This window comes from Bos grunniens, chromosome 1 (genome assembly GCF_055505025.1).
Source record: "Bos grunniens cultivar Pamir isolate PY7600 chromosome 1, Bosgru_T2T1.0, whole genome shotgun sequence".
NCBI lineage: Eukaryota > Metazoa > Chordata > Mammalia > Artiodactyla > Bovidae > Bos > Bos grunniens.
Window position 1 is genome coordinate 146,645,220 of NC_141165.1, and position 13,396 is coordinate 146,658,615.

General features: G+C 41.0%; 1 protein-coding gene and 1 pseudogene across 4 annotated transcripts in view; one reads left to right on the forward strand and one right to left on the reverse strand.

Moving 5' to 3' along the window:
* On the forward strand, positions 1-12,205 carry LOC147380264 (uncharacterized; annotated as a pseudogene).
* The window catches only part of MRPL39 (mitochondrial ribosomal protein L39), a 26,806-nt gene continuing 23,914 nt past the window's right edge, over positions 10,505-13,396 (reverse strand). For all 4 annotated transcript variants that reach the window (XR_015167669.1, XR_015167670.1, XM_086412330.1 and 1 more), the window contains one exon: positions 10,505-11,381. The gene's annotated coding sequence lies outside the window, so the exon portion shown is untranslated. The remainder of the gene's footprint in view (positions 11,382-13,396) is intronic.

Here is a 13,396-nt window from a genome sequence, read left to right on the forward strand (position 1 = left end):
ATGCGTTTCCTTTTCATTCAGAACAAAGGTTGGGAGTCCGAGCCTTGCAGCGCCTGGGCCGGAAAGTACACGACGTGTGTCGAGAGCAAACACACACACACACACACACACACACACACACACACACACCCGTACACACACAGAGAGAGAGAGAGAGAGAGAGAGAGAGACAATGACCCACGAGAAAGGGAAAGGGGAAAACACCAATCCCGCGCTGGGCTTTTTCGACTTTTCCTTTAAAAAGAAAAAAAGTTTTTCGCGCTGTAGGTTCCAAGAACAGGAGGGAGGGGGGCAAGGCGGGGAAGTGGGGGGGTTTACAGAAAAGGCGCCTGGTCGGTTATGAGTCACAAGTGGGTTATAAAAGGGTCGCACGTTCGCAGGCGCGGGCTTCCTGTGCGCGGCCGAGCCGGGGCGCAGCGCCACAGTCCCGTCGGGCCGCCTCCGGCCTCGGGGACGCCGGCGCAGCCCAGCTCAGCGGCGATCACGCGACGCGGGGAAGGAAGGAAGGTAACGCCGGCTTTGCCCCGGGCTGGGACGCGCCAGAACGCGGCGGGCGGGCGGGCGGGAGGGCCGCCGGAGGCTCCCGGGTCCCCGCGCCGGGCGCCGGGGGCGGGGGCGGCGCGCACGTGGCCACCACCTGGCGCCCCGCCCGGCCCCGCGCGCCCGCCGGCGGCCGTCCGAGGGGCGCCGTCCCGGGGACCTTGCCCGGGTCATCAGGGGGCTGGAGATGGATTCCTGATGGGGGGAAGGGGCGACGGGAAGGAGGGGTGCGAGAGACCCGGCCCTCGGCTTCTCTCCAAAGTTCCCTGAGTTGGTAGGAGAGATGCCTCCGGAGACGTGGCCCTGGGCGAGCTTAGCTAATGGGGCGGCCGGACAAGTGTGCAGGACAGGCTTGAGGGGCAGGGTGGCTTGGCTCAAAAGGGACTGCCTTCAAGACAGGCGCCTTTTCTATTTTCTTGTGAAAAATAACTACTAATATACCTTCATTTTATACAAGTTTGAATCACAGCGTCGTAGGTATCAGTGTCCTCATTTAATAGACGTGAGGACCGAGGAGAAGGCGTTTCGGGAGCTTTTTGTTTTTTTCTTTGCTTCCATCGTGGCAAAGTGCACTTGGGCAGAGTACGTTGGTTAGCTTTCTTTATTCCTCCCCCCCCTACCAAAAAAAAAAAAACCCGTGTGTGTCCGCCCTCCATGTATTACAGCTCCCAAGGGTGACCAGGTCTATGAATGTTCTGTCATCTAAAATAGGCATATGGGATGGTTACGAATAAAATGGAACCTGGAATTACTGAAGTTGACAACTGACAAAGATATGTTAGAATCCAGTCTTTCAGAAGGAGAGAACTGAGGACCAGAGAGGTGAAGTTACTTTTCCAACATTACACAGCAAATCCAGGATCCCAAGCGACTGGAAGAGGCTAGGGGTATCTAATGATGCTCACAATTTAGCTTATATTTTGTGTCAGATAGGTGAGGTAAAGTAGAGGCATACTTTTCATATGACCTCATGTAAAGCTGACATAAAGCTGAAGTTACTCTCTGTATTCATCCCTCTGAAGTAGTGCTTCTGATATATGGCTTTAACATAATAAGTCGTGTAACTGACTAAGGCAGCTAAACTTTTAATAAGCATGGGACTGAGCTTTTAAAAATGGATATGTGTAAAGTATTTGTCTATCTGCGGGAAGAGTATGTAAGTTATAAAGTTGTCGAGGCAATTTCCTATTATCTAGTTTGATAAGTCACAGTGATAGGAATTCAGCAGGGTGGATGGTGGCGTCCCCACTTTGCCCATGAGGACCCGTGGCTCTGAGAGCTTATATTTTCTCTGGTAAGGTCACTAGGTCCTTAATGTAAAGATATAAAGCCTGTTTTCAGGTATGGATGTGGGATGTTGGCGGCAGGGGAGGCGGGGAACCAGGAGAATTTCACCTCCGTTTATGTTTAGGTCCCTTTTACTTGCTGTCTCCCTTTCAGGGAACCAAAGCACATTAAGGAGTTAGTTCTACTGCACTGACTAGTCAGTAATGGCTGGTAGTAACCGGGTTCCCTCATACAGTGGGTCAGCTGCCACAGCCACAGAACCAAGCTTCCTAACCACACCTCTTGAGAAAGAGAAACCTGATCACTGACTGATACCTACACTGTTTCAAGGCAGAACAGTGACATTTGCCCAAATTTCTAGTCTGCTTTTACCTAACTAATCATGTGTAAGAAGTGTAACTTCTTGGTCTTAGAAAATCCCAAATCCCTGAATGCCATTGCTATGCATGCAGTTCAACTGCAGTAGCATAACTAGGTAGAATGTGCTGTGAATTTTATCATTCTGGGCTTTCCAGTCACAAACATGGAAAATTAATAACCTTCATCTTTCTGCTTCTGTCATCAAATCAGTCTTCTGTGAATCAAAAAAGCCACCCAAGAAAAAGTTCTAAGTTTTAACTTTTGAAAAGTTTTTTCATCAGCTGTTTTATGTCATGACTAAGATCTACCGTTCAATTGAAAGGAAATTTTTCATATCAAAGAAATAGTTAACATTATTTTTTCCTGTGTCAAATCTCATGGAGGTTATGTATGCTTTTCCCAGATTTTTTTTCTTTTTTAATGTGCGTGCTCACACCCAATTTTACATTCAGTGTCAGGAGGCTCCGGGCGTCCTTGAATCTCAGCCATGACCCTCCTGCGGGTGGAGTTTCATAATCTCTTTTAGACCTAGAAGGACTAAATAACTTGAGTGATAGAGACTGGTAGGAGAACTCCTCCTTGCTCCTGGATTGAGCACCTCTGTCTTGACAAGTTGGCATCTCTACAGTTTTGTGAGGTCACTGGCCACTGCCTAGATGAAGGTATTGATTTTAACACCTTTGTTGTTTTCATATGAGGCCTTCTGCCTCACAGGGCAGAAACCTGGTATGGAAAGAGCACCAACCTGGGAATCATGGCAGGTTTCTAAGTCCCAGCTCTGTGCAAATTCCTAAGCCTCATTCTTCTCATCTCTATAATGAATGAGTGGCTGGGATGAAAGTCATCTCCAAAGTCTCCTAAGCTGATGAAATTCTGATTCCAGTGTGAGTACCTTTTCACTTCCATATAGCTCCTAAGACACAGCTGGATTCAGTGGATTCATAGCCTCTGTATCTAAAGAGAGTAAGTACCAGTGTAACTAACTAGAGAAGGTACGTTTGCCTTTCACTGATCTTACTTCTTCAAAACTGTCACATGTTGGCTGAAATTGGATAGAATAAGAAAATCGTCAAACGTTTCTTTCTCAAGGAAAAATATTAAAACTTTAAAAGCTTCTCTTTATCCTACCTTTTCACTACATCATATATATGTATGTATTGGGCTCCCCAGGTGATGCAATGGTAAAGAATCTGCCTGTCAATGCAGAAGATCCCCTGGAGTAGGAAATAGCAACCCACTCCAGTATTCTTGCCTGGAAATTCCATGGACAGAGGAGCCTGGTGGGCTACAGTCCATGGGACTGCAAAGAGTCACAACTGAGCACGCACACATACATGTATTACTTTATTCTTTGTATATATATATATTGCTTTATCTCTGACTCTTAAGGAAATACAGTGTTTTAAATTTGATCACTGCTATATAATTCTCTCCTGCCATGAAACACTTAGGCTGTGTCCATCAGTCTTGTCTTTGGGCTTACAACACTCAGGGCTTCAAGCATAACCACCCCAAAAGTGCATCTCTCCTCAAATGAACACGCCACACATCTGAGCAGTTCAGCCTCCTCACTCACAACTCCAGGACTCACAGCAAAGTAGAAAAGCACTTTGAACCAAAAGGCACAGTTCCCTTAGGCAAGATGACACACTAGCCGGAAAATGAGGCTTAACATCGGTCAGGGGGCATAGGCTATGAATACCTCTATTTTAATGCTAAAAAATTAGCGTGGGTCCATAAGGTTAAAGAACTGGCAGAAGAAAAGATTACTGAAGTCTATCAAACAGCTAATTTTATGAAATTGTGAAGCTGATGCTTGAATAAGGACAATGACAGATAATGACGTTTTTTGTCATGACTTCATAAATGAGAATGTTCTATATACAGTATAGGTTCCTAGCTGTCTTAACAGGTTTTTTGATAACCTCTAATTTGTATAATGATTCAGGTATACAGTAGTAAATGTATCTTGACTTGTACTTTTAAAACAAGTGCAACATGTAATAAATGTACAGAGACTTATGGGCACTCAGCAAGTATTCATGACTGATGTTAGTACCGTGGCTCTCGCATCCACTGTGACGATGAGCCTAGCACCCGACAAATGCTTTACGTTCATCCTGTCACTTCATCTACACAGCAGCTAAAACTTAAAGAGCTCAATTCAACTGCCAAGTAGCACACAGCTAGTCACATTGCTGGGGTCAGGGGTGGAACCCAGGCAGGTTGAAAACAGCAGACCTTTCACTGAGATTCAGTCATGGTTAGCATCTGCCACGTCTGCGTTATTTCTCTGTCCCTCTCCGCCTCTCTATGTCCGTACCTATAAGCAGACCTAGCATCTCACTTCTAAATGTTTTGGCATGTTATCTCCTAAGAATAAGGAAAATAAAACAAGATTATGGCATCCAAGTGTGGTTCCAAAAAAAAAAAAAACAGGAATAGAACCTAATTTTTATCTACAACTTCAGATGATCATATCTGGTAGAATTCTCCAGCTTTATCCATTAATGATTATACTTTGTAGACTGAGGTCCAAGCCTAGGATCTTCTCAATGTAAATGGTCCTTTGTTGTTCAGTCACTCAGTCGTGTCCAACTCTGCAACCCCATGGACTGCAGCACAGCAGGCTTCTCTGTCTTCACCATCTCCCAGAGCTTGCTCAAACTCATGTCCATTGAGTTGGTGATGCCCTCCAACCCTCTCGTCCTCTGATGTCCCCTTCTCCTGCCTTCAGTCTTTCCTAGCATCAGGGTCTTTTCCAGTGAGTCGGGTTTTCGCATCAGGTGGCCAAATTATTGGAGCTGTGGTCCCTACTCATCTGGAAAACCAACAAACCTCACTGATCTATTTTCACATTTATAAGCTTCTACTACCCTAACTCTCCAAGAACCTGCTTATTAGTTAGATCTTACTGAAACGCTCCCATGTCACAGCCAAGCCAGATGGGCAGACTGAAATGCCTTTGGAGGATTCAGATTGAGCCTTTAAAGCAGTTACTGAGTTACCAAGCAACACAGCAGGCCCCAGAGTAAGAGCCAGTCCCTGCCCTCAGGCGCAGTCAGCACTAAGGAATGAAATAAAGGAATAAAATAATCACCACAGTGCAGTGTGGTGAGTACTCTCTCTGAGTCCGCAGAGAGGACTGACAGCCTTGGGGTAGACAGCAGGGAGGGTCACAGCAGAAGACAGAGAACCCAGCCTCCAGGAGTTTCCGCTCTGCCAGAGAAAGAAGGCAAGGTGGACAAATCTAACCTTGAGCAATTGAAATAGGACTGTCTGGAGCCTGAGAGTGTGTATGAGGGTGTGTCTAGAGACCACTTCGTGTGGAGCAGCACATGTAACACACTCGCTCGGTATGTTAAGGCTCTGAGTAAAATGCTATGAGCGTAGAAGTAACTGGTATTGTGTTTGCCTTGTAACCCAGGGTATCCTATACTTGTCACATCTTAAGAAAAATAAATTTTTAAACGGGCAAAACTAAACAGTTCCCAGAACTTGCTCAGTTTGTCTCACAAACTGTAGCTTCTCGGTACACAAAATTTTCCTTGCCCTGATGGTGTATAGAGATAGAAGTTTATGAACTGTGGCTCATAGAAATAAAAAAGCTGATTTTTCCTATAATGGCAGACCTAGGGGACCCTACCCATAGGAAGTGTTAAAGGAGGCTTTTTGCTGAAATTCAGTGTTGACAATAAGCCCTGTAAACTCAGATGCACAGAGGAGGCCTTCTGGAAAAGGTGACCCCAAAAGGATGGCAAACATCCAGTGCTGAAAACCGCCACCCCCTTTTCTTTTCCCTGAGCTGGGGGAGGTGGAGGGAAGGAAAGAGAAAAGACATTGAAAATTAGCCATAAGTGAAAAAGAGAAAATTTATGATTCAGATTCTCTTCTGGACATAGGATCCTTTAAAGTTGAAGTTGTCAGGTATGTGGGAAACCTCGTGTGTCCATAGGAAGGAAGGATTCAGGGCTATGACTTTCAGCAGTAGAATGCATCCTCACTGAGTTCTCTCCTTCTCACCCCTGGTCTTTATCGTGTTGGTTTGATAACATTTTCCAGAAGTTTCAGCCCTAAAGCTGAGCCAGCCTGAGGTCAGGGCGTGGAGGAAGCCCCCTCTGTGAACACTCAACCTACTCCTCCTGCTTCCTCCACAGAATGACTCTGGGGGCAAATATATCTAACCTTTTTTTTTTCCCCCACCATCTTATCTGAAAGTATTAATCACTGTCCATAACAGAACTACTGGAAAGGTTACTTAGCCTGTAAGTAAGTTCCAAAGGAGTTTCAGTGAAAACTTCCTGGTTTTAAAGTTGGGAAAAGCAGAATAATAGTCTTAAGACTAGTATTCTTCCTCTTGTGCACATTTACAATTAAATGGTCCCTCAGTATAATGTTTCCACGGTGATACTGTGTATCCATCTTGGCTTTCTTCTGAGACAGTTCGAAAGTATGAAATACTTAGTTTTATGTGTTAAAATCATTATTGGCATATATCTTTAAAAACACTCATTTTCTGAATTTCAAAAGACACATAGGTATGTTCTAGTAAAGCTGTTTCATGTGCAAACCAGTCTTTTTAGTCAAGAGCTCTTAATTTAGAAAAAGCAGGTATTTTCATTAAAGAATTCTTAATTAGAACTCAAAAAAAGTGATGTTAGATTTTTATAGAAGTAAATGAAAGAAAATATCATGACATAGTTTGTAATTGTTCCCCAACAATGGCTTATACAGGGAATTTTCCTTAAATGTAAACTTAATGATATGAAAAGTAAATTTATTATTCATCAAGAGGTCATGATATGGGTAATTTCTGCAGAACAATCCATTTTACTTTTAGAAGATGCATTTGTGTGCTTTATTAGACATGTCCCTAGTTAGATACCATCTCATTTGGTAGCAGGTCACATCATCAATTCCTCTTAACTTTAAGATTTTCATTTGTAACTTTTTTTAAACAGAGAAAGCAACATACTCCTTGGGCATCGATCCCTCTTTAATGATGGAATGCATGTGAACTCAAGGGGAACATAATCCTCTTTGCCCCATTTCCTGACACCACAGAAGTTGACTTAACTCTAAAATCAGTTACTGAAATGTAACACGGAATACTCATTTTCTACACAAAGTGATTTTAAAAAAAAACTTCACACAAAGATACACACTTTAGAAAGCCAGTCACTTGAATATTTCTTTTTGTCACCAAATATCGAAGGTTTTTATGAAGAATTATTGAGAAATCAAACACTTTTTTGCAGTTTTATAATACACAGAGGTTGAAACACAGAGGACTGAAGTAAATCTCAGGTGATACTGTTTTCAGTACTGAATCTGTGACTCTTTTAGGCTGGACTTGGAAAGGAGGAGCTCTCAGATAATTGAGGGTGTATCTTTCCTGTAAATCACCCTCAGCAGGAGCAGCAGCAGCAGCTAACTAACCTAATAAGCAAGTCTGTGTCGACGTGTCCATGCAGGGGCTTCTACGCCACCTTTCTTCTCCTTCTCCAAATAACTGACTTGTATTTCAAGGACTTTTTAACTGAAACCTTACCTGCCATCTTGGTTCTTCTATCAAAGGCAATGGTTCTCATGGTAAGAAATTCAGACAAAGTAAAAGGGAAGGGAAACATTATGATGTAGAATTTTTAGAGGGCAGGGCCTTGGAGCATCATGTGTGCAAGCACCCTAAGTCAAAAGTTAATCAAGAGATTATTCTTCCAAAGATGAACAATGGCAAGTATAGACTTTCTTGGGATCTTGATTTTTTACATACTTCACCACTTAGTTTTATGACTTAAAACAGGGACTTCAAAACATAGGGTAAGTTCTGGTGGGAAAGAAAATAAATGCTTTCTTATACACTTATATATGGTAGTCACTTTCAGTGAGTAGATCCAAATAAGAATCAACATTGAATTTCATTTTAATGGTTATGTTTTTTACTGGTATATAAGAAAATTAAATAAAAATGGGGAAATAGTTCAAGGAAGTTGTCTAAACTTAATCATTTTAATTTTCAAAAGTGTAATTTCATTATTTTTCACCTATTAAAATGGTTTTGGAGCTAGAATTTGTATGACTACATCAATATAGGATCATGCCTTTTAGTAGAAATAAGTGTATATTCACTTTGTAACAGCAAATTAATAGTATCAAAATATCTGTACCTTTCATGCTGAGTAAAGTGAGAGCTGTCCCTGATGGCTTGGTTATGAGAGTCAATCACTGTGACTTTTCTTTTTAAAGAAAACTTTATAGCATGCAGTTGTTTTGGTATGCAAATATTAAGTGGTTGGTGCTGAAAATAAGCAAAATAAGAAAACACAGAGATATAGAAAGTTGTGGAAGGATCTAACTTATAATTCATGTGTGAAGAGATCCTTAGTAACAAGTCTAAAACATATTCTACTCTGAATATACAGCTAATGTCATTCCTGGCAAATCAGTAAGGTAAGAATAAAAGGATATGTTGAAATCATATGCTCCCCTAAAAAAAAAACAAAATCCTTCAGTAAAGCATACCTTAAGGGAACTTTCCCCAGAGTGCTGTCTTCAGGTTAGATCTGACTACCAGAGGAAACAGGTTTGTCATATAATGAAGGATGTCTATTGTAGTTATGTATCTAGTGCAGGTACTACTGCACTTTGGCAGATTTTAACTCAAGATAAGAAGGAGTAGTTTTGACATTCAATTACTAAATAATTGGAGAAGGAAATGGCAATCCATTCCAGTACTATTGCCTGGAAAATCCCATGTACAGAGGAGCCTGGTAGGCTACAGTCCATGGGGTCCCAAAGATTCGGACACGACTGAGTGACTTTTTCTTCTCTACTAAATAATAAATACTCTCAGGTACTATATTTAACTTGGAACCTGTCTTTGACAGTGGTAAAAAAAACCCACCTGCCAATGCAGGAGATATAAGAGACTGCGGACCCAATCCCTGAGTTGGGAAGATTCCCTGGAGGAGGAAATGGCAACCCACTCCAGTATTCTTCCCTGGAGACGCCCATGGATAGAGGAGCCTGGCGGGTTACAGTTCATGGTGTCTGTCGCAAAGAGTTGGACACAACTGAAGCAACTTAGCATGCTGGCATCTTCAGCTCCTGAAAAGAACTGTGCTAGAGTCAAGTTTATACTCACAATGGACATTTCATACTGTAGGCCTAAAAGTATTGTGGCGCAAGGGGTTTGAAGTAGATCTTTAGAAGAATCCCAGTCAAGACCTTCACTCTAATTCATATTGTGTAATCTATATAAATTTCTCGGTGTTGATCTATACTGCACATCACGCTGGTTACAGTCTTTTCAAATGGTTAGCCTCTGTAGCTATTGATTGCTGGGTCTGTAATTCTTCCTCTGCCACTCTACCAGCTGGGTGGCTATTCTAATTCCAGAATAACACCACTTCGTTTTTTAATACCTCCTGACATCATCCTGTGCCCAATGCCTTGGCTAACTGACTAGGCTTTGTTGTCTGTTATCACTAATTTCCACTCAGACGCATAGCAGTTCTGTCGTTGGGTTCTCCTTGCAAGCCCAGGTGAAAACAGTGAAAGTGAGCAGTTTGACACTGCTGGGTGAGTGACCTGCTGGTCACTCTAATGTCTCAAAGTCTGCTGACTATACTTTTAAAAATACTATCCTGGGATAGTTCTTCTTTATGTGGTTTATTGGGATTAATGCTTTTCATCTCTCATTATGCTTTAAGTGATATTTAAAATTGTGTAGCATATTTGGGGGCTTCCCTGGTGGCTCAGACAGTAAAGAATCTGTCTACAATGCAGGGGACTTGGATTAGATCCCTGGGTGGGGAAGATCCCCTGGAGGAAGGCAGGGCAACCCACTCCAGTATTCTTCCTTGGAGAATCCCCATGGACAAAGGAGCCTGAGGCGGGCTACAGTCCACAGGATCACAAAGAGTCAGACACGACTTAGGAATTCATCGTGCCTGAGGGGTCTGTCTGATAACACAGTACCACAGTTTCCGTCTGAGTACTGAGAACAAAAGGAGACCCGTGGGACACTTTTATTTCAGCATACCTTTAGTGCTTGAACCAATAAAAAAAAATACAAGTTGTTAAAGGACTTCCCTGGCGGTCCAGTGGTTAAGACTCCACACTTCCTTCCCACTGCAGGGTGCATGGGTTGGATCCCTGGTCAGAGAACTAAGGTGCCATATGCTATGCTGTGTGGTTAAAAAAAAAAAAAAAAGCTACTACAATTTGTAATACAATATTGTGAAAACCACTGCCACTTTTCTGAACACTCACACCAGGCAATTGTGAAACAAGATGAAAGAGAAAAAGACTCTGATTATTATACTAAATATATTTCGTTTCATACCTATGCTCAGATGTCATTTTAAAGACCAGGAGTAAAATTTATTGGAAGAACAGTATGCAAGCAGTTTACCTTAAAAACAAATTAGACACAGTTCTTTAAAAGAAGGTTGAATTGTATTGGCCGGAGGAAGTAACGTTGGGATATTAATGTGCATTTACTGAGTCCAAGGCTCTGTGAAGGAGGGGAAAAAGTCCTTATCTTTACAACCTTTATTGACTGAAAATCTGTAAAAAAAAAAAAAAAAAAACTAAAATCCTGAACTGACATCACTGAATTCAAAGTTCTTCATCATTAATTCATCTCAGAAAACAGCAAAGTTCAAGAGAAAAAAGAACTATCAGTAATGACAAATTTCCTTAGTCTGGAAATTTCCAAACCACGATATTCTGCCCTGTCAAAATATATTCATTGGGGAATTTTTAACTTTATACACTTCTTTTGAACTTAATCACAATTTCACATCTAGCTGGTTTCATGATTAAATAAAAGAGAAGGTGATTCCCCTCTTGTGCTGAAGGCAACCACACACTTGAATGATACTCTAACTTCTAGGTTCTGCTGTAGTAACACCGAAACCAGAAGCTTGTGGGAGAAATGTCACTGTATCTCAGAGAGTAAAATCAGTCCCTGACAGGAAGTAGCAAATTCATCTTTTTCTTTTTTTAATCCACTCTGCTGAAGGCAAGTAGTCTGAAACCCAGCGCTCTGTAAGTCATACTTCCTTTACGTAGATCAAAACCAAAGCCACTGGTAGTGCTTTCCCCTAAGGAATCTCTAAATAGAAGAGGGGGCCATCTTATGGTGAATTCATTTCTAGACAACACCTCCACTGCCTGTGTTATATCTCCTGAAAAAAGAAAGAAAAAAAGAAAAGAGGTAAAACCACAACACTTTATTACAGAATGAAAATCTAGCCCAAAATCTACCTCTATAAAACAAGTTAACTCAGTTTAATCTTTATAAATCCCTGAGTACTATTTTTAATATTTTGGCCTTCTACTTAAATTACCTACTTCCTAGGAGAGAGATAAATCAGAAAAGATAGTACTACGTCAGGAAGCAAGGTCTCCCCTTTGCATTTCAGCATTTTGGACTTTGAAGAGTGCTTTCGCTTTTGTTATAAAGAAAATGATACATACGTGTGAATACTTCAAAACTACATTAGAATTTTAAACAAATTTTAAGATAGTCTTCAAATACACTTAAAGGTAAAAATATCATCCTTTAGTTGCCAATTTCTCTACCCTTTTCCACAAATAACTAGGATTTAATAAATTCTTTCCCTTAAAAAAAAACTTTTTACTTTCAGATTGATATTCTGAAACTCCAGCTTTATAACTGCATGTGTGTACACGATCATTTTTCTCTCTCTTGCAGGTGGCGCAAACCAGGAAGGGGACATCTGTGGTTTAAGTTCTCTATGTCTCATCCTCCGAGTGCTGGAGGCTTGCTGTGGGCTGTGTGCTGTTAATGCTAATCGTGATAGGGGTTTTTACCTTGGACTGACTCCTACATGTTAGCATTAACAGGGCACGGTGCCTGTTACACGCGTTCACATGGAACCAACTGCTGCTGTGGGACGGTGACAAAGAAGTGTGAGTCACCCTGCTGGATCAACTCTGACTGTAGGCTTTATTATTTTCTGTTAATCTTTATCTGGTCACTGGGATGTTCCACCTTAAATTAAGTTGTAAGAGTAAGGTCATTTTAAAGACTTATCAGCCATAGCCTGAATGCCAGTAATTTTACTTTAATCCTCAGGCCCACATCTGTATCTTTAGTGGAACATGTATTCGTGTCATTTTAAATTTTAAAGTTATGGTTTGTTCGTTCTGGTTATGAAACTGTTCATAAACACTTTCAACAGTTCCACTGGAAGAAATATGGACTAAACACATTCTGAAACAAGCTTCCAGAATATCTTTGTAATTGAAAATTAGGACTACTATTATCCACTGGTTACATCATGGATTGTCCAGAAATGTGTTTTAAAGATTTAGAAATCGATGTTTTCCCCCGTGTAATAACTCCATTAGATAACTTTACTGTAAAATGGATATTTTGAATCTTAAGGGGAAACTGACAGGCTATGACAATTTGTTTTTTAAAAATGAAATATTTTTTAAAATTAGTAAGGTAAATGACATCTGAGAGCTAACCTCTGTTTTTCCCTACAAGACATGAAGATTTAATCAAAAACTTCGTACGTGAAATTAAGTCCCAAATGTAGCTTCAAATTCAACAGCTCGGCCACATAATAACATTGTGGGGTAAGAGAATCCACTTTTCCTCTCAGCCTGTTTCTCCTTCCACAGAATTGGGCTAATACTTTAAAATGTTGGTATGAGGCTTACATGAGATAGAGAACTCGTTTGTAAAATATAGAGTGTAAAATATAGCGTACGTTAATGTTATAGTAAAATTAATCCAAGAACTAATCCTCCTTTGTTAGTGAAAAGCTAATGATTTGATTTAGAGAATTTTTCAGGTTCAGATTCCTATGCAACTTTTCTCCATAATTATAGGACTACATCTCTTACATATATGTAGCTAATTATAATTGTTAGCATATTTAATGTGTATTTGTATTAAGCAACTCTTTTCAACATTTTTGTCAAATGGGTTATGCACTCTAACCAAATAAATCTCTTGAGTCTTCAGTTGATTTAAAATAATTTTGTTATAGTCTTTTTTTCTTTTGCAATACAAACTGTAATTTCAGAAGCTATTTACACAAGAAAAGACAATGGGAAAAAATTATGAGAATACTAAGGGGAACATTCCTGCCTCCTAGGACACAGTATTCTCATCTGAGGGCATCCCCTTGGCCTGTCCCCCATTTCTGTTCAAGCTATCTGCTGC